The sequence below is a fragment of the Pleurodeles waltl genome, chromosome 6 (assembly GCF_031143425.1).
Source record: "Pleurodeles waltl isolate 20211129_DDA chromosome 6, aPleWal1.hap1.20221129, whole genome shotgun sequence".
Taxonomy (NCBI): Eukaryota; Metazoa; Chordata; class Amphibia; order Caudata; family Salamandridae; genus Pleurodeles; species Pleurodeles waltl.
The window spans coordinates 122,443,431-122,468,819 of NC_090445.1; the positions used below are offsets into that span (position 1 = coordinate 122,443,431).

General features: G+C 45.0%; 1 protein-coding gene across 2 annotated transcripts in view; it reads right to left on the reverse strand.

Moving 5' to 3' along the window:
* SP6 (Sp6 transcription factor) overlaps positions 1-25,074 on the reverse strand; it is a 70,654-nt gene extending 45,580 nt beyond the window's left edge. Inside the window, exon 1 of one of the 2 annotated variants that reach the window (XM_069237514.1) lies at positions 24,881-25,074. The gene's annotated coding sequence lies outside the window, so the exon portion shown is untranslated. Of the gene's footprint in view, positions 1-19,421; positions 19,551-24,880 lie in introns of those variants that run through there. The other variant, XM_069237515.1, reaches the window with a different exon arrangement.
* Between the last annotated feature and the right edge of the window lie 315 nt (positions 25,075-25,389).

Consider the following 25,389-nt stretch of genomic DNA (forward strand, 5'->3'; position numbering starts at 1 on the left):
AAGCCATGTTGTACAAACTATTGACAAACCAGGGGAATCGCCTGGCCTGCATGTATTTTGGCAACAGGATGCAATGCACGTGTGATGAATATGGCTTCGGCCCAGCCAGGAGGGGACCAGAAGAGATGATACTGTGCATTATTCAACATCCAAGGCTCAAAGCTGCCCACCTGCCAGAGTGCTGCTATTCACTGGCCTCCAGGCTATAGTGCAGCCCCTGCTCTTCTGTATCATGGCAAGGCTGAACTTCCCTACAAAGCACCGGTCAGTGGGAAAAACCGAGGTAAAACAGGCCCTGTTGCTCACTTGGTCAATTGTTCCCTCCACATGAGTAGATGCCACCTTCTCCGTGGCTCCCTCGGTAGGGCCAGACATCCTAAGTAACAAAAGTTAGATTTGTGTGCCCTTGGCATCTTCTGCGCAAGTGACTCTGATGAGTGTAAACTGGTCATGAAACTGAGAACAACTGCTTCCACAGTGAGGATTATTTGAGAAAAACTTCCTTTGGGTCTTCGAAAGATTGAGCATCCTGTAGTGCTCTCTGGAGGTGAGGAATGAGGGCCAATTTAAATGCTTGGAAGGAACAAAGTGTTCTCAGCTACAGCGGAGAGTGTTCCTGTGCAGGGAGCCTGAGGGGAAAGGACTCTGAATGAGGATGCTGTAAACTGAGCCTGCGTGTGACTAGAAGCTTTTCAGTTGCTGATGTCACTACGATGGTGGCTGGCTGCAGACAGCTTGGAAGTCCAGGGTGAGAAACTTAAATAGCGCCTTCCTTTTTCCAGCCTGACTGATGGGGGTATGAAGAGGTGGGTTTGGACTGGAGAGGCTAAAGAGGGCACAAGTGACCAGCAATGCCTTTCAGCAGAGGTTCCCAACCTGTGGTCTGGGGACACCTGGGGGTCTGCGAAGCCTCCTCAGGGGGTCCGCGACTGCTTAGAAAATTAAATAATATTAATAAGATTAGGTCCCCAGCTTTCAGTAATAACTCAGTGGCGGGTCCCCCGATTCCAATAATAATTCAGTGCGGGTCCCGGGGTTCCAGAAATGATAAAGTGGGGGTCCACAGAAGTCACAAGGTTGGGAACCACTGCCTTTGAGGAAGGAGTGACACAGGAGACCGGTGAGGAGGCTGCAGTTTCATCATTATCGAAATATTACTCAGGGTTTTGGCTTACTGTAAGGGGCGGGCTAGTGGGATTTTACAGATGAGCTGAGACTGACGGGAGAGGATGGAAAGAGGTGAGGTGCCGTAGAGGAAAGTGCTAACGAGAAATACCATTGGATTGGAAATAATACTGAAGGAGATTCAGTGCCCATGGTTACACGTTGAGAACACTCGCGGCAAGTTCCCCAGGGTTCTCTACTTCTGATATTTTCTCTCCCGTCGATGCACAGTGAGAGGAGTAAGATATGCTTACGTTGGCGCGGCTGCGAAGCCCGCCAAAACCCACCCCTGCCTGACTGCAGGGTGGGCGCGGGGTCGACCAGGGGCAGCAGCAGGGACCGGCGCAGCCAGCATGTCAGCTGGGAGGGCGGCAGAGTCCGGGTCACATTCGCTGGTGCTCTGCTGCCACCTGCTGGCTTCTCGACCCCTGTCGCTCACCTGCCACCGGCCTGCCGGGGTCTTCGGATGAACGACAGCCTCTTCTCCCTCTCCGCCCACACATTCGCTTTTTCCTGGGCTTTTTGTTGCATGACTGACATTTCTAGTGTGTATTTGATGGGTTTTTTTCTGCATTGTCTTGCCCTATTTCCAAGAAGAATTTCATGGCTAATCACTGGGCAAGTAGACACATGGACGTCATTTGCGACCCCTGGCTTGCCCTTTATGACTCCTGGCACTGCCTTTGCGACCCCTGGCCTCAGAGGTGTCAAAATCAGTGCCACAAATACTGGGGCAGCCCGGCTCGTGCTCCACTCTCCTTTTCCGGCAATTTATTTTATTACACTAATAGTGAATAATATTACTTAAGTTTATTCACCATTAGTGTAATACAAATGATGTACAATTATCTGTATTATAGCCTTCCCTGGTAGCTGAGGTAAGTAAAAATTGCTTTTAAATTCGTGTTCTGTGCATACTTGCCGGTGAGAGTGTGTTATTGTGAGAGACATTGTGTGTATGTATGAACGTGTGTGTTTGTGTAAGTATGTGTGTGCGTGGGTGAAAGGGAAGGTCAAAGGGCTTGTGATGTCACTTTACGCTACCCCTGGCATTTTGGTGAATTAGCGTCCATAAGTAGACACCTTGGTATCCGACCCTATAAGGTCAGGCATATTCCGGATTCGTCCCTATTTCCTCAAGGGGGGAGGGGGCAGTGCAGTAGCGGTGGGCAGGAGATTTGGGGCTCGGACGTTACAGCGACTCTCCACTGGGTCTGCATGGGTGCTCCTTTACCACTGCCTGGGGGTGGTTAGGGAGATTGTACTTGTGCCAGGAAACCAAGCTATGGTCCGGTTGCTCAGGTCCATCTTCCAAAGGGTGCTAGGAGGCTCCTGTTCTGGGTTGCTCTGGAATGGTTTAGGGTCCAACTTACTGATTGGCCCAACAGGGCTCTTCTGCAATAGAGGTGGTGGTGGCTGAGTATGCCTTGTCAATTAGAACCCCCTCTATAGGGAGCCAGAGGTTCCAAACCAAATTTTCATGGGGGTAGTCACAGGACACTTTGTTATTTCGTTGCTAGGGTATTCACCGGGTTGCCATCGCCATTCAACCTCCTTGAGTCCCTTGGCTATAGGTGATTTCCTTTTCATCACAGGATGTTGATCCGAGACCAGGCTTTGAGCTTGGATTCCAGCCAGTGGAGCGCGGACATACATTGCTCTGTTGGACAGCCAAGTTCTGAGAGCTCCGGCCACAACAAAGCTATCAAAGCCGCACTCCAGACAACACAAAATGTGCACGTGTGATTGGCTCGGCATGGGCACTGGCACATCACACGTGCATATTTCTATCCCTGGCACTCCGAGGGTCTGGGGCTGTGCTGCTGGGTGACACCAGGCCCTCGAAGTAACAGAGTGAAAAATTGGGAGGGGAAAGACCCGAGCACCTCTACGGGTGTGTCACACACGACTGTGTTATCACCATCAAAGAAAGTGGTACTTAAGCACAAGGCTGGAAAACACACCCAACGTGGAAAAAGAAACCCCTCGAAATAGAACTTAGGTTATATTTCATTGCACACATCTTAAACTGGGCTCACTAGCGACTGTCTTCTCTAAAGAACTCCATAGATATGACGTTCCTAAAAGAGGTCCCTAAATATGCTGTTCCTAAAAGAACAACCTGTATGGGCCGACCCTAAAATGACCGTTTTAGATACTCCATTCCAAATTGAACTCCCTAGATATACTTTTCTTAAACGGGCTCCCTAGTTATGCCGTTCCTGAAACAACTCTCTAGATAGGCCTTTCCTCACTTTTAGTCAATGCGTAGGACAACGTTTTCTTTGTTATAGTCTAGATCATTGCCCACAAAGCTAGCACCCAGTCCACTAGGGCTGCCTGCCACACAGTGTGGTCTGTGTCAATGGCACCAACTTCTAAACTCCACCACAGAACATGGCTCACATGCCTGAGTCCAATGTGCAGGACACACAGTCTTGGAGGGCCGGAGTGAGGGGGGGATGAAGCAGGAAGGAAGTGGGGGTGATGGTGTATGTGTTTGTTTCGCTCTGTGCATTGGCCCTCCGCCATAACACATCACAGCAGAAGGAAGTGCATCCACCTCGCTCTCACAGTTCAGGAGCTGGGCACACCCAGACCAGTGGTTCCCAACCTGTGGTCCAGGGACCCCTGCGAGTCCACAAAGTTTCCTCAGGGGTCTGTGACTGCTTAGAAAATTAAACAGTATTAACAGATTAAGACCCCAGCTTTCACTATTGACTTTGTGGGGGGGGGTCCCGATCTCCAATATTGAGTCAGTGGGGGCCCCCGGGTTCCAATAATCATAAAGTGGGGGTTCACAGAAGTCAAAAGGTTGAGAACCACAGACCTAGACCATAAACCACAGACCTCGACCATAAAGACATGGTTAGCACCAAGGCCATAAAGTCCTACACATGCTTAGCACCAAGCTGCCAATGACCCTTCAACTTTTAATATGGCTGCCAGGGACAGGATTGGAAACAAAAAAGTAAAGTGGGGAGGTGACTGAACCCTGACTAAATTCATGGGTCAACATTTTGAGTTACCCATAAAGAGGAGTAGGGGCATTGGCCAGGAGCTAATCAAGTCACATTGCCATAAAGTGTAAAGTACTAATGAGGCGAAACAATACTTGTATAATGAATGGTCACCAGAGGTCAAAGGAGATCCACCCTTTCAAATACATATAAAAAGGAACATAATTCCAAATGACCCGGTATATGAAATATATTATAGTAAAACCGTCAGTCTTGCTAAGAATTACTGCACCAATTTTGTTATTCTTAGATTTTACAGAGATCTCTGAAAAACTCTCTTTCGGCAACTATGTTAATACCTGGTTAGGAAGTCATATCCAGAGCAGTCCAAATCACTTACCCAGAACCAAACATAGAAATTACGAACAGTACTGGCAGCTCGTCTCCTTCTACCAATTAAAGTCCAAGACCTAGAAATGATTTGTCTTCTCAACATGTGCTACAAAAACTACCATAGTGTTTGGCTATTCGTGGACTGTCTTGTGCTGAAAAACCACCACTTCTTTAATCCAACCTGCTTATCATACTCATCCCTTGTGCTACAACATCCACCACTTGCTAGCTACCCACGCTTCCACCCTGGGCCACACGAGCTGACACATGACGGTCCAACCTGAAGCTTCCATTGAAATACACTGAGAGACATACATGGTGTGGCAGGCCACAACTCAAAGCTGCATTTTGAGGCAAAATCTCCAGGTGAAGTGAGAAACTGATCCTCCATATGGTAGGTCAGTGACCACCTGTAGCCGCTGCTGCAGAGCATCACATTTACTAGCTAAGTAGACTTTTACGCAGATCCAGAAGCCAAGATTTGTACCAGATTTCAGGATATCCACGTAATGTAAATTTAAGCACAGTATATCCAAATTGAATTTTCTATATAGTAAGTGGTTATACTGGAGATCGGCATAGATCCCAGCCTCCTGGACCTACGTTGGACAAGTCTGCATGCGGGCGAGCCAATGAACGCTCAAACCTAGCGTAGGTCAGCGGTCTGGCCCTGACTCAGCCTGGTGCTTGGAACTGCTGAGCCACTTAGATCCGAGCCTGGCATCCCAGAACAGCCAACATCCCCCCTGAATAATTCAGCCTTGGAAGCTAAATAAAAGAACGCAGCATCCTGCTAAGCAGAGGGCACCTGGCAGACATGTTCTAAGTAGGGATGGCTCCCATGCATAATGTGCGATTTGCCCTGAAGTTCGCCCACCTAGATGGCATTTTTAGTGTGGACCAGGGATATATCCCACAGAAAGCTTGTAAACCACAGCAGGTTCTTTCGGTCCTCTAACCTCGTTGTTTTGCTGATTTGTGTAATTATCTCCCTTGAGGCGCCGCGCTTCTCCTGAAATAGTTTTGTTTATGTCAGCTGGCCTCACTCTTAATGCTGCATTTTGGCACATACTACATAAGTGCTTTAATCTTTGTGGGTAGCTTGCTTGCTTTGGGTGTTCCTCTGTGTAATTCTTCCCCAACTTTCAGACGACATCTCTACCTGCAGTTTTATAATCTAGTGTATTGAAGTGAAGACTTAAAGACGTGTTATATCCACGAGGATTCTTTCAGTGCCTCAGCTTGTATTTTGATTTTTACGGGCAGATAGATCCCGGGCTTGCTTATCCGACCTGTCAGATGTATGACAAGTGAATTTCAGTACTTGGGGTTAGAAGGCCAACCCCGACATGTTTCCCAGGTCTATGTGCTGCTCCACTCCAGGTTTTTTCCTTGAATTCCGGTACTTGTAACCATGTTCATTCCATTACAAAATGGGAAAAGTCCCAGATTTTAAAGACAAATACCTGTGCAGATGACAATGGTGTCAACCAGTGCCAAAGGTCAGCTCTACCTGCTTTGGTTTACTTCCGAGTTACCAGAGGTGACGGCCGGAAGTGCTAGAGTGCTCCACTAGGGCCGGCTGGCCTATAGGGCAATTAGGTAGTGCCTGAAGGGCTGGTCTGACAGGTCGGGGGGGGGACAGTTTTTTGGCTGTTTGTGGGCCTGTTTTATTGTCTTCTCAGCCGGTTTCCCTGATATTAAAACAAACATTGGCTGCAACAATCTCAAATCCATTCAGTCTTCCATATCTTAGTAAGCACTTACGCATCATATCATTACAAGCTCAAAACTGCCCTAATTTTTAGGCATCAAATGTACTAATGGAGACCACTTTTATTTTGGTGCCCAGGCCTATTTTCAGTCCCAGTCCGACGCTGCTCTGCACAGCTGGTATCTAGTTGAAGCTGCTCCGTTCCCTTGTTTTCGGATCCCGCCACCAAGAATCACTAGCGCCGCGAGTGACCCAGCTAGCTCCACCAGCCCTTCCAGTACTTTCTGTCACTACAGCGAGTGTGACAGCGAGCTCTAGTGAAAATGATCAATCATAACATTTCTCTAAAAGAAAATGTGTCTACTGCAGAGCATTGCAAGTAATATATTTTTTGCGAAATAGCTGAATAGGTGAATGCTTTTATTGCAGATATCCTGGCAAAATTAATCAGGGACGCATGCAGTGCGTCAAAACTCTGCAGGCTATGTAGCGCCACTCTGGGTACAATTTTGATTGGCCTTATATGATCTGGAGGCAATGTATGAGGTCCAGGCAGTGCTTGGACAAAAGAAATGATGATCATCTGTGAAGTGACCGACTCTGGTAAGGAAAACAAGAACCCTTGAACCTCTCTGGAGGCCTCTGCTCTGCACTGTCATGCACAGTCATGTGCACTGGTGCATGTGTCATGGTGTCAGCACGAGAACACACACACCGTACGGATGGTCAGCTGGGACCATCCCTGAATGGAGTTTGAAAACAGCTGGCAAACAGGAATCCGAGAAGCCCCTAGTCAATTCCTGCTTTCATTGGGTATGCAGACGTCGATCTGTACTGTTTTAATGCAGTTTTTAACATCTCTGATCATAGGAAATGATAATAAATAAATATCAGTATTTGTGTCTATTTTTTTCAAGGTGCAGGTTGGGGGTTGGCTTGTGGGGGCATACCTCAGTCGTCACTGGCCCCATGAATTTGATTCTTATGGCCTTTTGGGGGCTGAACAGAAGGAGTGGACTAGAATAGGTATAGGATGGAGACTGAAGTTTCCCAGTTCCCTCTGCTGAATCCTCATCGGTTATTTCGGTTGTTCTAATGTGTTTTCCTCGTAATGATTTCTAAAGACAGATTTCACTGACCCCAAACTTTACGCGCCTCTCTGTAAATTGAATTTTTTCCTCGAAAACAAAAATACATTTGGTGTGGCGCACTCACTACTCGTGATCTTCAGGGCCTAGTATTTTTAATAAGAGAGAGAAGGAATAAAAAAAAAAAATCACAAAATTTAACAAAAAAACTAACATAAAAATCAGCAACACCTTTGCACAGCTATGGAACGTTGGCAAGTATATCTCACAATTATGACATTTTCTGAAAATAATTAATGATGTAAAGTGGCAGGACAGTTTGGTCGTAGGTTTCTTCCCTCTCCTCATCACTCTTTTATGTTATAGTATGTTGTTTATTTCTACACTGTTTTATGCAGCCATAAGAGCCGAGTATAGTGGGGAAAAAAGATGGAATAGATCAGAAAGAAGAACGAGTGGCGAGAACGAGGCCTCGAGGAAGGAGTAATTTTCCTGACCGAACACTGCATTATATGTTGCGACCCTGCAGCATCTGAGAGCAAGTAAGAAGAGATATAGCATAAAATGTTGTTATGTTCCTAGATATTTGTACAGTGCAGCATCTACTGAACACTTACCCAGTATGATAATACTATTCCAATATCAGATAGGCCACTACCATCAATCTCAAAACCAGTGTATATGGAGAGAGCTAAGGCGCAGAGGAAAGAATACCAAGTGGTGGCAAAGAAGGGGCAAGGCAGGGTTGTGGATTGGGTAAGAAGGAATTATAGTCACCCAAAGCTGACCAATGGACAGCCCTACACCTCAGCAGATGGAAACCAGGTCGGTGGGCATGCAGAGCCATAACAAGAACCCACAAGCCACTATCCAACATAATCCATCACTAAACAATTCATTGGTATACTCTAAGCTGGCGGCCACTGCCCAATATTATTCATCTCCAAACCAGTGCTTAATTTGTGCTTGTTGTTTCCGGTGCTGACCACCAGCTCTTAATTTTAAGGGCCGGGGCTTATTCTTCTGCCTCAAGCATTTGCTCCGAGCAAAATACACATTTGGTAAAGTCGGAGGAAGAGGAAAAAGGAAAAAGCGTCACAACAGGAAAAATCAGAAAGCTGCAAGAGTAAGCTGAACGGGCATGGAGCGGCTTTAAATGGATTGAAGAGGCCCGCGATGGCTTCAGGATTACGCTGCCTCAGTATTCCGTGCTCGAACATTTAAATACAGCAGCCGCTGTTCAAGAGGAGGGCTTGGGCACCGGCACGTTTTTATTTACAAATTAAGAACTGCTCCAAACACTACAAAACACAGCCAAACACAGTGACAACAGACCACTTTAACTCTGATCAACAAGTACCCCCGAACAGCACCAGGCAGCCATTTTCTGCAAGTGATATAATTCTACACAAATAAAGAGAAGTGCTACATAAAAGAACATAAGGTAACAAAACAATAAAATTGGACCACAGGTCAGTCGATTTTTGGGTGAGTGTTATTTGAAATCCTCGAATGACAGCCAGTGGAGTACGGTCCTCGCCTCAAGTACCCAGGGGGACCAGAACTGAAAAATGCCATCAATGACGATGAAACAACAAGAATGGGATTGCTGTAAAAAAAAAGCGCTGTAAATAACAGCCTTTTGAAAATTAAAATTGTTCACGCGATGGATTGTATGACAACCTTGTGGCAATTATTTTTGCGACCTCTAAAGGATAAAATGCTCAGTGGGGCCAACTGGTGTTGAAACCTATGAACAGGGGATCAACGGTTCTGGGGAACCAAGGATGGAGCTGGAGGCCATGTTGTAAATTAAGAGTAGGCCAAAGGGAGTGTGAAGAGTGGGCAGAAAGTGGTCGATCTGGACGGGGATCTGATTAGCCATTTGATTATTTTTTACTCTTCACCTTCTCTCCTCTAGTCCTTCCTCTATGTTTCGGATACAAAGGGGTTCTTGTGGTCTGATCAAAGAGTGGTGCAGGTAGCTGATGTGTGGAGGTCGGGATTTCAATCACAGCTTGAGCTAAAACTCCTCCTAATTGGTCTAAATGATGTGAATTTGGGCAACTCACTTTGCCCACATGCTTCAACTTGGAAATATGTTATATTATATGGCTAATTTGAAATAAAAGACAACTTTTAGTGTCCAGTGAGATTTTAGACTCAACACATGAAGGTCTGTGCAGCCCAGCCTCAACTGCACTCCATATGCAACACTTGTATGGGAAGAGCAACTCCTGTCTTCTCAATCAAGCACTCGGTTGCTTCTTGGCGCTAATATGCACTTTATCGAATACCGAAAACTAAGCAAAATGAATGATACATTCCATCGCAGGACACAAGTGTGAACAATTTTCATTTTCAGATCTATAAATGTCACTATAAAAATGCCTTTGTCCAAAATAAATCATAACACTAAACGTGTCAATTTGAGAATTGATACCAATAAATCATGAAAATAAGTGTACCATGAGTCATGACAATAATGATAAGTAGCAAAATAGTACGAGCTTGCAGCCCTATGACACATGAGGACAATCCACACAGAAACATGAGAAGGATAATGTTAGAAAAGCTATGCTCCAAAAATCCTGACAAAACATATTTAATAAATCATGTGAACATGTTATCTGACGCATACAAGTATCACATGTTAACTTCCTGAAGTCATACTTTCTATCAAATGTGCTCTAAAGGAAGGCTTGAGGTGACATGTTTAGCCCTTTAAAAAAATAAAATAGGTCAAAACAAAAATGTACAATTGTTCTATATCCGAGAAACTATACCAAAAATCAATTAGAAAATGTATCTTAAATGTATCTCTGATAATTCATGTGAATAAATATATTCAGATAATTCAAACGAACAACATTATTCTAGTGATTTAGGATAATAAACCCACTATAAACAAGTGATGAGAATGAATGTATTCAGATAAGTCATGAGAACAATTATATTATAAGAAACTGAAAATGAACCGGTTGCCAGAAATAGTGAGGATTCACGTACTACCTAAAATCACACCACTAAATGAACCTTCGTGAATTATAAGAATGCATCGCCCCCAACATATAAAAGGGCCGAAGGTAGATGTCAGAATGGTGGATCAAGGCCAGATTTTCTAGGTATCCGCATTAGATAACTTTATATACATTTAGCCTAATTGGAACCAGTTTTGTCTTGGAAATCAGAACATACACCTCTGCAATAATTCGTGTAGCCAGCAAATTATACAAATGAATATAGCCTGATAAATTAAGAGAATAAAGTAATCCCACTAATTATCTGAAATGCACTCAAAAAAGTAGTGCTGTAAAAAAAAAAGGTCAAGCAACATTGCATTTTTTTTCCTGCTTCTAGCATGCATAATTCCTATGAAAATTGTGAATTTTAAGCACGCTATGCAAAGACGGTCTTTTGATCCCCCAGTCTCTTTCAGTAATTTAATTGGAAGAAGGCTTGCTAACACATAGATGGTCGTCTGTGTGAAAGTAGTACAGGCCCACTGAAAAAAGGATGCAAAATGCCAGCTGATTGTATTGCTCATAAGGTTTCGAAGCTCATAAAATGAACATTGCTAGCACAGTGCAGGCAGTTGTGCCACACTTCCAGTTTCACAGACCCTGCAAGATATTTTCTGCTCAGATCAAGTCCCCCACTAGCGAAATTGACATGATTAATATGAGCAAATTAAATACTGTGCATGGCACATCGCCAAAAAAAAGGTTTATGCACAACTATGCTTGCATAAATAAAAATTATGTATCCCCTTGAACCCCTAATGTGTTTAAGCATCACCCGGTTTTGCATCGTTTCGATGTGTAGTGTTGTGTGACTGCCATTCGAGGGCACCGTCCTATAGCGATGTTTCTAGCAGAGGGTTCATGGAATTCTATGCACATCACTGTATCCTTACATTGCCACATTCAGCCTTCCTGCAAAAGAGTGCCACTTCTATATCTCAGTATTTGGCCTTCACTTTAAGTACAGCATGCCGATTTTGTTAAGCAACCAGTCCTTTGTCGTGCTGGACAAGAAGTGCTTGTTCCTAAATGTGGCCTACTTGGGAGTTAAGAGGTGGTCAGGGCACTCACTCTTTCGAACGTGCCAGGGTCTTACGGAAGCATCTCTCACTGCCTTACAATGCGCGTGCGCAGTGCCCATGTGCTCCAGCGCACGCTGTGGTCTATCAACACTGCTGCCCTCGTACCGCCCACTGGTGGGGCTCGTGACACGTACGGAGCACTCCTCCAGGGTCCCTGCTGGGAAGACCCCGTGATTGTCAGTGCCACTGAGCCAGCCTTTCATCAGCATCACAGGATTAAGCGCACCTGAACCAGAGGGCTCAGTGCCTGTGGGTCGCCAGCTACCTAAAATGGTGCCCGCGCCTGTAGGCGCTGAGTTTATTCTGGGCGGTTCAATGCCTAGTTTTCGGTGAGCACACATGGGTCCTGCCTAGTGATTACCGAGCCGTACACCATGAAGCCTGTACTGATGCTGTCTCTGCAGTTCTCCGTGTTAGTGCAGGCTACACTGCATATACCTGTGCTGTGCTCATTGCGTGTCTGGCTGACGGCTGCAGTGCTGTGGTGTGTGCTGCACCTATTTCCAGTGTGCTACTGAAACCTGCACAGCTGCCGCCTGTCTCTGTTCTGTGCCCACTCACTGCGACGCCATGAAGCCTGCACTCCTTTGCCTGCGATGTGCCTATAACGTTTGTGAAAGTAAAGCCTGTACTGCTGCTGCCCGGGCTGTGCCTGTTCTCTGTGTTACTGAAGCCTGCAGTGCTGTTTCCTATGCAAATTCTCCGTGTGTGACTGATGCGCAACATGTACCAGTTCTGTGTATATAGGATGCGTTCCTGTTGCTTGTTTGACCGTACTCAGGACAAAAGGACCAAAAAATAAGTAACAGGCACTAACCAAGTTAGGGAGTATGCATGTGACATCATGGCACGTGACAGTGAATGTGGCAACACAGGAATTAACATCACAGGAAGTGACATCTCAATGTGTGACCTCACCGGAAGTGACATCACAAGAAGCAACATCAGACATATGTTTAGCAGTGCTATCGTGCATATATTTGAGAGCATAAGATTTAACACATTAGATTTTGCTATTGTGGTCAAGTGGGATGCAACCCCAGCACAAAATCCGGGCCTCGATTTATACATTTATTTTTTAATAACTCTGCCACAAAGAAATTGGCAGAAACAAGAAATGTGGCAGTAAATCTGTTCTGCTTAATTAGTTGCGAAGTCCGCCTCTTAAATTATCTTATGGAATGAAGGCACCTGCTTGAAAGATCTTTGAGTTCCCAGTAAATCTCATGGAACAATAATAGTAATGGTAAGATAACTCTGGATTTTATCGCATTTGCTGAAGATATTTGTGTTTTGGCTAGCCTCAGTTTTTAATTAAAGTAGCATGGAGCATAGACAGCATCACGTAACATGCAGCTGACAGAGTTTTATTTAACAAAGCAGTACTCAGATTTGCAAAGGCTACAGGCAATCACTCCGTGAGCTCCGCACTGCTTGCATACAAAACAAAAGCAAGAGCCGCAGCACTTTACAGCGCAGACATCTGGGGATTCAGAAAGATTCCATCAATACAAGTAACCGAGAACACATTTTTACGCCAATTACTTTGTCTAGGTAATGCTACACCAATGAACGCAATAAGAATTGATCTACAGATGAGAAAGGTTGAGGACTACATCGCTCTGGCTCCAGTAAGATACTGGATCCGTATTTGGACAAAAGAGGCTCTTAAACCATTCAGAGACGTACTTAAGGATATCATGAAGCTGCAAAACCATCGGAAACTGCCCTGGTTCAAACATATCTCAACTATCCTGGCTGCTATCGGCCAGGATGACTTTTGGCTCCATCCAGAAAAAATCGGAAGGCCTAGTCTAGCTGTCATAAAAAAGGCATATTGGGAGCGAAAGACAGAGATTATGTGCGAGTCATTTAGCCCTTTATTCAAGCGGTATATTTTGTTTAACCAAGAGCTTAAACCAGCATTATTCATAGACAGTATTTATCCGGAGGAAAAAAGGGCTCTCTACTTTAAATTCCGTATGGGCACACTACCAGTGACAGCGGTGGTCAATAGATGGCAATCCGCTCCTCCGAGTAGTTTAGAATGTTGTCCATGCCTTCATGGTGGTCCGGAAACACTTTCCCACTTCCTTTTACTATGCCACTTTACGCTCAGACTCCGTAAATTGTACCTTCGTCCACTTTTCAGAACTTCCGGAGTTAGGAAGTGCAAGGAGGCGGAAGCGCTATGTATGCGTTCAGATGAGAAATACATTGTGACAAAGGTCTCAACCTATATCTTGGAAGCATGGAAATTACGTCTATCAATGCACCTACAGTTGGCACAGGCACAATAGCCTATGTTATCCCGTACCTATTTAGCTTGGGAAATCGGTGCAGGGTAGTGTAAACTGGGTTAGGCCTCGGGCTTTTATTAAATGGCTGGAAGGCAATGCAAGGCCCCAAATGACTCGTCCCATAATAAGACATTTTAAATATTAGACTCATAATGTTTTTCTAGAATAAGTTAAGTTTTTATGTAAATTATGGTCAAATCAGGTTTTACGATAATGCATGGTAAATTGGATACATTTTGGCACATGTTAAATCAAAAATTCAAGCATAGTTCCTTTTATTGAGATGTTTTATTTAATGTGATTTTTATTGAGTTCGAGGGATTGATATCTATTGTGTGATTATTGTTAAGGCCGGATAGGCTAATAACAATTAAATAAATAAATAAATGGTAATTTAACAAAGCTAGGTAAATCGGTTATTGCTTTTAACACAAAGATAATTTTGTACTTGCAGTTCATAACATGTAATCCTTCTAAAATAGCACAATGAGCTATGAAGGACCTCACGGTCTTATGTACCACATCCTGTACATTGATTTACAAACATGATTTATTCTCAATGTATAATGTTTACGTGTGATGTTTAGCGCTATGACACCCTGCACTGGGATGGGTAGCGCTATAAAAGAAATAAAACAAAATAGTGGTATTTAAATTGTTGCGTAAACACTGGGACAGAGCTGCACATCTGGCAATCGTACAGAGCATGCATATCTCTTATATACAGGGACTGAACAACGTTAAAAGCATGCCTCTCTTAAGTACCCGTTAAGTGATAAGCTGTGTGCCCTTCCATTGCATTTAGGTGTGAGGCCCCTGATTGCTCCCAGACAGGATACTCAAACAGAAGGAGGCCTGATGAACCCTTAACTTTGGCCCTTTTTTTTTAGCCCAACTGGAATTTAAAATAATAAAGCCCCCTCGCCACCAGCACGTTGATAAAACAAGAGCCTTGGTGCCTGAAAGTTACACTGGGACGGATTCAGCTATTCTAGCGGGGCCCAACTGCTGGCGGAGTAGATGGCGTCCACCCTGCGAAAATAGGGGGTGGACGCCATCTACCTCCATGTAGCCCCGGCTTGTGGTGTGCCAGCACTTAACACTTTCAGGGAACTCTATCTACACTGATGCTGCCAGTGCGGTACCTGTTCTGTACCGGTGAAGAAAGCTCCCACTACTGTTGTGCCTGCTGAATGTATGTGTGAATGAGGGTTGCACTGTTGCTGCATGTGGTGCAAGTGTGTGTAAAAGCATCTTGCACTTTGTTCAGTGCTGCATCTATTCTGTGTGTGTGAAGCTTGTACGTCTGCTGCTTTGCCGGGCCTGTTCTTTCAGTGAAGCTTGTGCTAAAGCTGCCTGTGTTGTGCTGATTTTGTGTGTGTTAGTCAAGTCTGCAGCACTGCTGCCTGTGCTGCACCTGTTCCGTGTGTGTGAAGCTTGCACGAATGATGTCCACGTGTTTGAGGGAAGCTTGTACTGCTGCTGCCTGCACAATGCCTGCTCTCTGCTTAAGTAAAGCTATGTAGCTCCTCGTCATCAGTTTTTTTATTTGTTCAATATCTTCATTATTATAATGAAAGTTAGTTTCACTCACTTACTAGTTACTATCTCTAAATACAGAACAAGCACTTCCAGAGGTGGCTTCATAGCTCTGACTGAAGCATAAGAATTTCGTTTCATTACACAAAAGTCATGACGATTTGTCTTTGCAAAGTTTGTTCAGTTCAGAATTACCAGGCCTCAGTGTTGTGTGCAGGAAGGCAGTTTAGCATGACTGTCATGCCACAGCTCAGTGTAGCTGCTAGGGGTGCAGCTGATGGGTGGTGGTGGTTACACGGGTATTACTGGTGCTCATCCAAATGTAGGGTGCTAGAGTTCTTTGCATCACACACACGTTATAACGAAACCACACAAATCATACGAGTTTGTAAATCAATGGACAAGATTTGTTACATACAACAAACGAGTTCCAAAGTGTAGGAGTCCCACATCGAACTTACTAGGAGGCATTATAAGTTATGGAGAAAAACAGTCAGGATTTAAAACAAACCCTGTAGTCGGGGGTTATTTTTATAATAGGACTTTATTACTTAACCCTTTTTGGTAACCTTAGAATACCAACAGATTGAGGAAAAAAAGTTCTAAACCCATGTCTTACAGTTTACAAGTAGCTCCTTGATGCCTGTTCATCAATCACTGTGCTATATTAGAATCTCAACTTATTAAAAGCAAGTAACATAGGGATCTTAGTGTCAAAAGAACAAAGCCTTGTAACTATATGCATAAAATAAAAATCTGAGCTCTGCATGTTACACAAAGTGATCTCAGCAGGCACATTAACCCTCTTTGATACTTTATGAGTGAAACATGTGACTAGACAAACTACAAGTGTATGACCCGCCAGGGTTATCATACCATTGTTAGTATCCCTTTAAACCTGCTGTCACACACAAGGAACTAAAATTCTGCTTCCTTGTGACCAGTTAAGCAAGCCAGATCAGATTTACTGTCACGTTTGTGCTTGTTGCAAATTGATCTATGACAGAGTATGTCAAAATGTATGTTTATTGTCAGACTCCGCCCTCGTGACTCCAAACCCTTTACACTTCCACACCTTGACCCTCAATTTATTGGTTCCCAAAGTATTTTTTCCGATTCTATCACTGACCAGACTCATCCTCTGCTACAGTGTAATTATAGTGAATAAATAAACATGAGAAGGGCGCTCCGAAGAGACGTGGGAGAACTGCGGAGCTTGATTTGAGCCCGTGGTTTCCGGTGGCGGGAGGGGGCACTGGCACGCATTTTTGAGGGCCGGCACTTATTTTTCTGCCTCAAGCATTTACTGCGAGCAAAATACACACATGGGAAAGACGTAGGAAGAGAAAAACGAAAAAGCGTCACAAAGGGAGAAAGAAGAAAGCTGCAATGGTGAGCTGCAGGGAGTGGCTGTAAAATGGATTAAAGTGACCCGAGATAATTTCAGGATTATGCTGCCTCAGTATTCCACGCTCGCACATTTAAGTGCTGCAGCCGCGTGTTTCAGAGGAGAGCTTTGGGCACCGGCACCTTTTTTATTTCCAAATTGAGCACTGGAGAACAGACACCACAAGGGGAGACAGAGCTACGACAAGAAGGGATGGGACATCCAGTCTAGACGGAGGAGAGTTTAGATAAGAAGGCCGGTATCAGAAAAGGTGGTGAAGGGAAGGATTTTTGAGAGATTAATGCGCTGAAAGCTGCAGGTTCGACAAAATAAAATAAAAAGCCCGGAGATAAATAAAGGGGCGGATCAAGGACGGTACCACGGGGGGGAGCCGGGGGGATTAGGGGGAAAGAAGATGAAGCAGGTTGGAGGAGGGTAAAGCGTGGATTTAGAAAATCGTTTTCATAGTTTTAAAATAAAACTTTTACAAATATACCAACAATAAGATGTTCACAAATTATTGTTCGCAATTCGTAATGCGGTTACACAAAATGCCAAATTATTCCTCACAGTACATTAACCTTTGTGAAGTTCCTTCCACTGCGCGTGAACACGTCGCAGCATTTTGAGTAACTTTTAATCCATTTGAGCTAGAAGCAATATTTTTTGTTAAATTCTGCAGATTAGGTAGCAGATCAGGGATTGTGTGGGAAATGCAGCAAATCCATATTTATATGAAAAAAGTTGTAGCTCAGAATCCTATTATTCTAGGCGCACGGATTATCAAAAGGGACCCCGGTTTTATGGTATTTATTTTCTTAACATTTACGTCTGTATTTCTGCCTAATTTATTTTGCTGGGTGTTGAATTGGTATTTATCCAGAATAAATAGAGTGATAAAATGCTATATTTCCACATTTATTTAACTGATGAACTTACATTCATACTTCAATGCCTGCCGCGTTTTACCAAATTAAGCAGCCAAATATAACAAAACACTATACTGATAGGTAACTATTAGCATTATATACAAATATATTTTTTGCCTACAACTGTATTTAAGGGAATCTCCTCCTGTTTTTAAATTCCCATGGTGTATCTGCTTAGCAGTTGGTCAGGAATTCATGGAGGACAAGGAGTGTCACTCACAAGAAGCACAATTTTCTGTATTTTTCTGCTTTTAAATATAAATACAGACAATAAATAGTTTTTTAATAGTTTTTAAATCAATAAAAACGGAAAACTGTAAGCCTTAATTATAACAAAACACCTAAGGCTGTGGCACTTTTTCATTCCCAGAATAACTTTCCTTATTAACTAAAACTAGGAACAAGTATTTTAATCAATTGGGTGAAATATTCTGGAAATTATTTTTTTATGTCTGGGACAACCTGTGCTGAATAGGTTGGGCGGGCTGAGTTTTGGACGGGTTCATTGAAGAGAGCACGAGGAAACGCAGTACTGTACAACAGAGAGCCAGCCAGAAGGAAAGGCACCCCCAAGGAAATTGAGTAAAATAGGGATCAAATGATAAGAGATGAAGTGGCAACGTAAAAGCAGAAAACTACAGTGAATACCCAGATCTGTGATACCCTGAACACAGAAGGTAGGACGTTTGTGGTTATTTTATGGAAGTTCCCAGAGCACAATCTGCTTTTTGCCTCTTGAAGAGTTTGCTGTGTTCTCTGCTACTGAATGCCAGAAGACGCGTGCAAGACAGAATATACAGAATAATTTACTGCCAAATATAGAATTAGACATTCCAGGTGTGTGAAAAGTTCTATCCAAAAGATAACACTATCCGATGGGTAGAATGTTTAATAACAAAGAACATTGAGGATACATATACAGTCATTCAAATGTGCTTAAATGGGTGTACATTATTCTGTGTAATACCATAGTAAGAACAATCTATCTCTAGAAAAGTTAACACTGGTACCTTGAAGTTAGAAAACTGTGGCTATGGTTAGGCACACTTTTCATTTGCATATGTATAGAGTGCAATGGGCCACTATATTTAAAAAAAAGTTCTTTAGTGCCTCGTCAGGGGTCGTAAGTGCTATATAAATACATTTCCAATTACAATATTTAAGGTCACATTGATGATTGTTCTCTGAGTCAAATTTGCAGCTAATAACTCTTTCCTGTCTAAATGGAGATGCACTAATCTTACCAACAATTGGGCAACTCTAAAATGTTACACCAGTGATTTCAAGACAGGTAAAGTGTGAGCAAAAAAGTAGTTATTAATGTTTTCCAATGTAGTGAAACCTGTAAAGGAGGAATCCCTGTGAGCGCAACTGATAATCAGGCTCAGTCGATATTCTCCAGTTTTGGCATGGAATCGGTGCTTACAGAAATATCTCCAGATTGTTGGAAAGTCTGGTCAGTGATTTTAGAGAGATACATGAGGCTCATTGAGCACAAGTCATTTGTAAATATCTATCTTATTTTAAACACCACATTGGATTAGTTGCAAGCATCCGTAGGGTCCTCCCCGTGGAGATGACCCACCTTGCTGAGGTCCGCCTCCTCAAGCCTAGCCATCAAACTTGTTGGAGGAGCAACTTCACTTCCCGGGGTCAGAAACAAACAATTAGTCCAGTGATCAAGCCACAACCCGGTTTCTTGTCAAAAAAATATTAAGAATTAAAAATCAATACTTATATCAAAATAAAGAGTACTGATGAGTTAAGTACATTTCTAAATGAGCTCACATCTTGGACACAACAGAAAATACAAGAAATGTATAGAAGGTAAATGCAAAATACCTCTTGCTATTTTAGGAAAGTTCTCTTGGACTCAGCTGGATCATTGACTTTCAAAGTTAATTATTGCAGGTGGCCCAAAGCGCTGAGACAACGCAGCATTGCTGTCTCTGTCTTCCTCCTTCAGGGTTGGCACACTACAGGACGAGCTCTGGGCACAGCACCAGGGCAATATCCCTCAGAGCCCTCCCAGCCTGGAAGAAACACGCCCACAAGTAGATCCCTGCCCATGCCCCGCTCTGGGGGCAATGACAAGGTGGGTGGAGCCAAGAGCTGGTTAGTGAGAAAATCTCCAGGTGAGATACAAAAACCATACACTAACGGAGTCGCAATAGATGACAGGTGGGACAATGTTTGTGGGATGGAATGAGCATCCCAATTTCAAGAAACTCACAGATCAAAAGAAATAAAACAGAAAAGAACTGATCACATTCACAAGCAGGTTAATATAAAATTAAAACGGGTTTTATCTACCAGGTTCCATCTTAATTGAATAAATGAAAAGTCGCCAATCAATTAATTTTTGTCAAATTTTCTCGTTATTATTCTGTAATCCAAATAAGATAATTTTTGTCTCTGCTCAAAATCAAATAGTTAAACTTCATACATAAAATACATTAATCCCATGTTTTTTTAAAGGTCTGAGAACACGGTGCAGTAGCCGTTCATTATAATCAACCTGTTACTCAAAGGTATTCAAATTCTGCCCTTTTAGGGAGCTCTATACAGTGGTGAAATCCCACACCCCTCTCAACCAATCTGCTGCCCTTAACCATAGAATGGGCTCGAGGTGCTAGAATGAGCATTTCCCTAGAGCACGCTCAGTATAGGCTCTGCCAACTTCCTGTCTGGCATCCATCTTCTGCTGTCATCTTTGGAGGCACTGAACAGAAGATGGATGCTTACCAAGTACTCCAGGCAGATAAGGAGAGTCCGCCTCATGTGGAAACAGAAGCTAATAGCGTGAAACAAACTGGCTAGAGGATGTCTTGCGCCTCACCCATGCACATATACATACATACTTACATATATATATATATACATACACACACACACACACGTCAGAGGTTGGGCAAACATCTTTGACATGAATGATTCCCCTCCCTCAATTTCCTCACAACACCTATACCCTTGATATGCAACAAGCGAGTTTTGTTACGCCAGCGCTGAGCAATGCAACCCAGTTGATGATGCCTTCAATGAGAGTAAAAGGTAGGTAGCAGAAAACTGCTGAAAATGTTCTGAAAAGCAGCCATCTTGGATCATCCTCCATCACATATTCACACAGCCCTGGAAAGGCAGTGGATAGAAGAGATGTTTGGCATCAGCCTCTGTGGTGGCATGTCCTCTGAAAGACTGGCATGGTGATCGTTACCACAAAAACATGCACATTTCTTGCCCCGGATTTGGGACTCCTAATTTTAAATTCACTCGCAAAGGGAAGAGGAAATTGATAATGAAAAGAAGCTAAATCAAATATGGTGCCTCGGTATAAACTCCTTATATATTTAACAATATTAAATCTGGAGTACTGTACAGGGGAATTGTAATGGTATTTTCTCAACTAAAAAGGGGTTCAGGTCTAATTAGGCTAGTGAGCGCCTATTTACAAGACTTTTTTGGTACTTACAGCCCCTTCATCATTCATAAAGCTTTAATCTCGCCTGCCAAAAGTATGGCTGTTGTGCGCATACAATGAATACAATCCTGATTGAACATGGGCTGGTATTTTAATTAGGTTTCAAATAATTGATTTGGAAGCTGTAGTGTCTGCAAAAAGTCGTTAGGCTCAATTAATCGGTTGAACGGTTTCAAATGTCGTATCTCTGTCTGTCTGCTGAGCAGTGATTTGTGGTGCAATCTCCTGGCTGCTCTGAGGGGAGCGCGGTATGACAGCGCTCCCCTGAAGCTCTCTTTCCTCTGCTCCGGGAAATCTGTAAACAGATTCGAAGCAATGGGGACATTTAGAGGTGGCGAGGGCTCTTTGTGCGGCAGAAAACCTTATGACAGGATTTACTAAAAACCGAGCTGGCGGCTGCTACCCCCGCCTTTAAGGAGCAGCAGTCCAGTGAAGGGGTCAGTGGGCCTCAAAGCCCCAGCGGACGTCATCAAGCAACGCAACGTTCTAAAATGCCTGTTCCGGCACGTGCCCCTCTTGGAGCCCCTCTGCAGCAGCCTGGAGGCTTTTGGCGGGCTAGGAGTGTAGAAAGGGGTCAACGCCGGGTGTGTGATGGCTCTTTTGGTAAACCTGCACGTTTGGTGCAATGATGTCCACAAATCTGAGGCCCAGCAGGAGGCACTTCCCACCTTTGTTACAACCCCTACGGGGTGGCGAGGGGCTCTCAGCAAACGGTACATGTGTGAGAAAGAGCACAGGTCTTGGTGCTGGTGGAGTTCGGCACTCCACGGGTGAAGGAGAACGGCAGGAAGTCAGTGGGGAACAGAAACATATTTATAGGTTATTCCAAGAAGATGCGCTCGTTGAGTTTTGAGATAGAAGAGTCTGCTCTTATCTCATGGGATTATTCGCTCTTACTCTGAACAGTGTCCCAGGATTGCACCCCACCGGCCTGAGTGGGCGCATCCCGTGCGTGTACCTCGTTCTGTTCAGGGAACTCTCTCGCGGGGGCAGCGTGCCCAGTGTTTGGAAGCACCTGGTGGGTACACCTTTAAACAGCTGCCTGAATGCTGACACACAAAGTAAACACGTGTGGCCTCCAACAAAATTCCAGAAAATCACACGTATTCTGCTGTCACAAGCACTCGTTTCTTCTGTAAGGTAGCTCCTAGGGGCATCACAAATGCCACTTTCATTCATGGACCACCCAGTACGTTCACTCACATACACTCACACACACGTATTGGGGTGTAGCTTCAGCGGGGTGTTTTGGTCTTACACCCCTCTAATAAATGTATTTTCTGGTCAATAGTTGGTTATTGGTGCTTTCAGTGGGATATGGTGAGATGTTGGTCGGACTTTAACAGGAAATTTTACAGACGTGCAGCCAAAGAGGCACACACACCCTCTCCCTCTCGGTTTGAGTCTTCAAAATGTTGGTTGTTTTCTCTCACTTAGTACCACTTGCAATCTGATGCTCGCACTGTCTTACTCTCCAAACTACGCCCCAGCCCATCTACACGCGCTTACTTCACTCATATCTGGTTCTGCGCTCCCTCCACGCCACGCAAACCATTCATGAATCTACACACCACACCCCCTTTCATGAAGCTGCGCATACACTCTACTCAACCTATCCATTCATCCATGCACACCACCAGCTGCTCATCCATCTCCTCAATACACCGCCAGTTCATTCATCTACACACCACGAACCCCCTTCTCCTATTCACGCATCACGTCGTCCATCCTCACCCCTGCGCCCCGCAGTGTACACAGGGGTATTTCACCCCAGAAAAGAGACACCCCATGCAATCAGTCCCATACACGCCACTCTGCTATGGTCTTCACACCACAGGCCACCGTCTTCATACCACAGCCACCCGCTATCGTCTTCCTATCACAGACCACCGTCTTCATACCACAGGCCACCCTTCTACCGTCTTCATACCACAGCCCCCCCTCCTGCCCCCCAGCTATCGTCTTCCTACACAGCCCACCGTCTTCATACCACAGGCCACCCTGCTACCGTCTTCATACCACTGGCCACCGTCTTCATACCACAGACCACCCTGGTACCGCCTTCATACCGCAGACCACTTTGCTATCATCTTCATACCACAGGCCACCCTGCAACCGTCTTCATACCACAGCCCCCACCCCCTGCTATCGTCTTTCTATCACAGACCACCGTCTTCATACCACAGACCACCCTGCTATCGTCTTCATATCACAGGCCACCCTGGTACCGTCTTCATACCACTGGCCACCGTCTTCATACCACAGGCCACCCTGGTACCGCCTTCCTACCACAGCCCACTTTGCTATCATCTTCATACCACAGGCCACCCTGCAACCGTCTTCATACCACAGCCCCCACCCCCTGCTATCGTCTTTCTATCACAGACCACCGTCTTCATACCACAGACCACCCTGCTATCGTCTTCCTACACAGCCCACCGTCTTCATACCACAGGCCACCCCGCTACTGTCTTAATACCACAGGCCACCCTGCTACCGTCTTCATACCAAAGGCCACCCTGCTACCGTCTTCATACCACTGGCCACTGTCTTCATAACACAGGCCACCCTGCTTCCGCCTTCATACCACAGCCCACCCTGCTATCGTCTTCATACCACAGGCCGCCCTGCAACTGTCTTCATACCACAGCACCACTCCCCCGCTACCGTCTTCCTATCACAACCCACCGTATTCATACCACAGGCCACCCTGCTATCGTCTTCCGACCACAGCCCACCCTGCTATCGTTTTCCTACCACAGGCCGCCCTGCAACCATCTTCATACCACCCTGCGATCCTCTTACTACCAAGGGTGGCCCTGAAGCTCTACAACCGAGATTTCATCCCAGAAAAGAGACGCCCTCACATGCACACCACACAACCACCTGCTCCACAAAGCCACTGTTCCTCAGAACATTCCCTCTAGACACCACACTACACAGCCGCCGCCGGCCTTTATTACTACATTTCACCGCAGCCAACGAGCCGTTATCCCCGAATTATCTACACACCACAGTCAACTGCACTGCAGGCCCTCGGGAGATCGCACCCCAGAACAGAGACATCTCCTGGGGCCCGCTGCACACAACAGACCCCACCTGCGGCCCGGTAGCTAGCCGGTGGGTCGTGGTCCCAATAGCACAGAGGAAATGTCCCTCTGGCTGCTGTTTGAATCATAAGATACAACAATAATCAGAGTTCAGTGGGTGCCCTCAGGATCCCGGTGCTACTGCTCCTGCTGCACCAATGGAACGTACGCCGCCGCTGCAGCCGACAACTATCAAAAGAGTCGTTCTTTGCGATCACCCACACACCATGCAGCCGCCTGCGGCACTGTATCTGGAGATCCCAGAAAAGAGACATGATGGTATTCCTAATACGCCACAGTCCCCCTAGGGTACCCCAGAAAGCATATAATAGGCACCCTGCCACCTTGAGAATGTTTCATGTCACCGACTCCCATTCTCACAGTAGGTATCATTTATAGTGAAACCATGTGAGCTTCTGAGGTCTACAGTACGTCAAAGCGCCGCATTCCGTAAGCACGTACTCCCGGCGCTATACAAACCCGAGAGGACCCTGTTGTGATTATTTGACGACAATTATGGCAAAGCGCTTGTTGCCAAAAAAAGAAAAATTAAACTGGCGTCCGGTACCCGAGTCCTGCAGTCGAAGAGGCTCGTCTAAACAGATATTGTTCGACGATACTTCCAGAACGACGGTATTTTACACCATCTCGATTATAGTCAAACGCGCTCTCTTCCCACAAGGAGTCTTTGTAAGTAAAACTTAAAGAAAGAACGCATTTACAAATAGGAATACCTAAGATGCTGAGGTCACCGCCTTTCACGTGATGGCATCGGGTCCGTCGCCAGAACCAACACTTGTGCAAGTGCAAAGGTTCGTCAGATCCTGTCGGTCTGATAGGGATAATCCAAATAGCACACCGCAGACTTCGTGTGTGATCTGAGGCAACTGATCTCCGGCGGAGGTGAGCGGCAGTCAAGGAAGAAAGGTGAGTGAGTGACTCACAGCTGGCTACGCTCCCTTTTTCCCAAACCTGGCCCCTCCCACCTCCAGTTAACCCTTCCAGAGGTGGCGAAGCAGGTACCAGCTGACACCCAGGCCCGTCCCGTGAAATCTGAAGCTGCAGAGGTGGGGGCAGACACCACACACACGGCGCTTAAAGAAGAAAGGGTCCGGGGGCCGGGATTAGGACCCTCTTCCTGCAGTAGCCGCCCTAGGATTTACAGGGAGGTGTCTGGAAGGAGGGGTGCTTTAGATGCGAGTGTTATAGGACAAGTGTGACAATACAAACCATAACAAAGTAC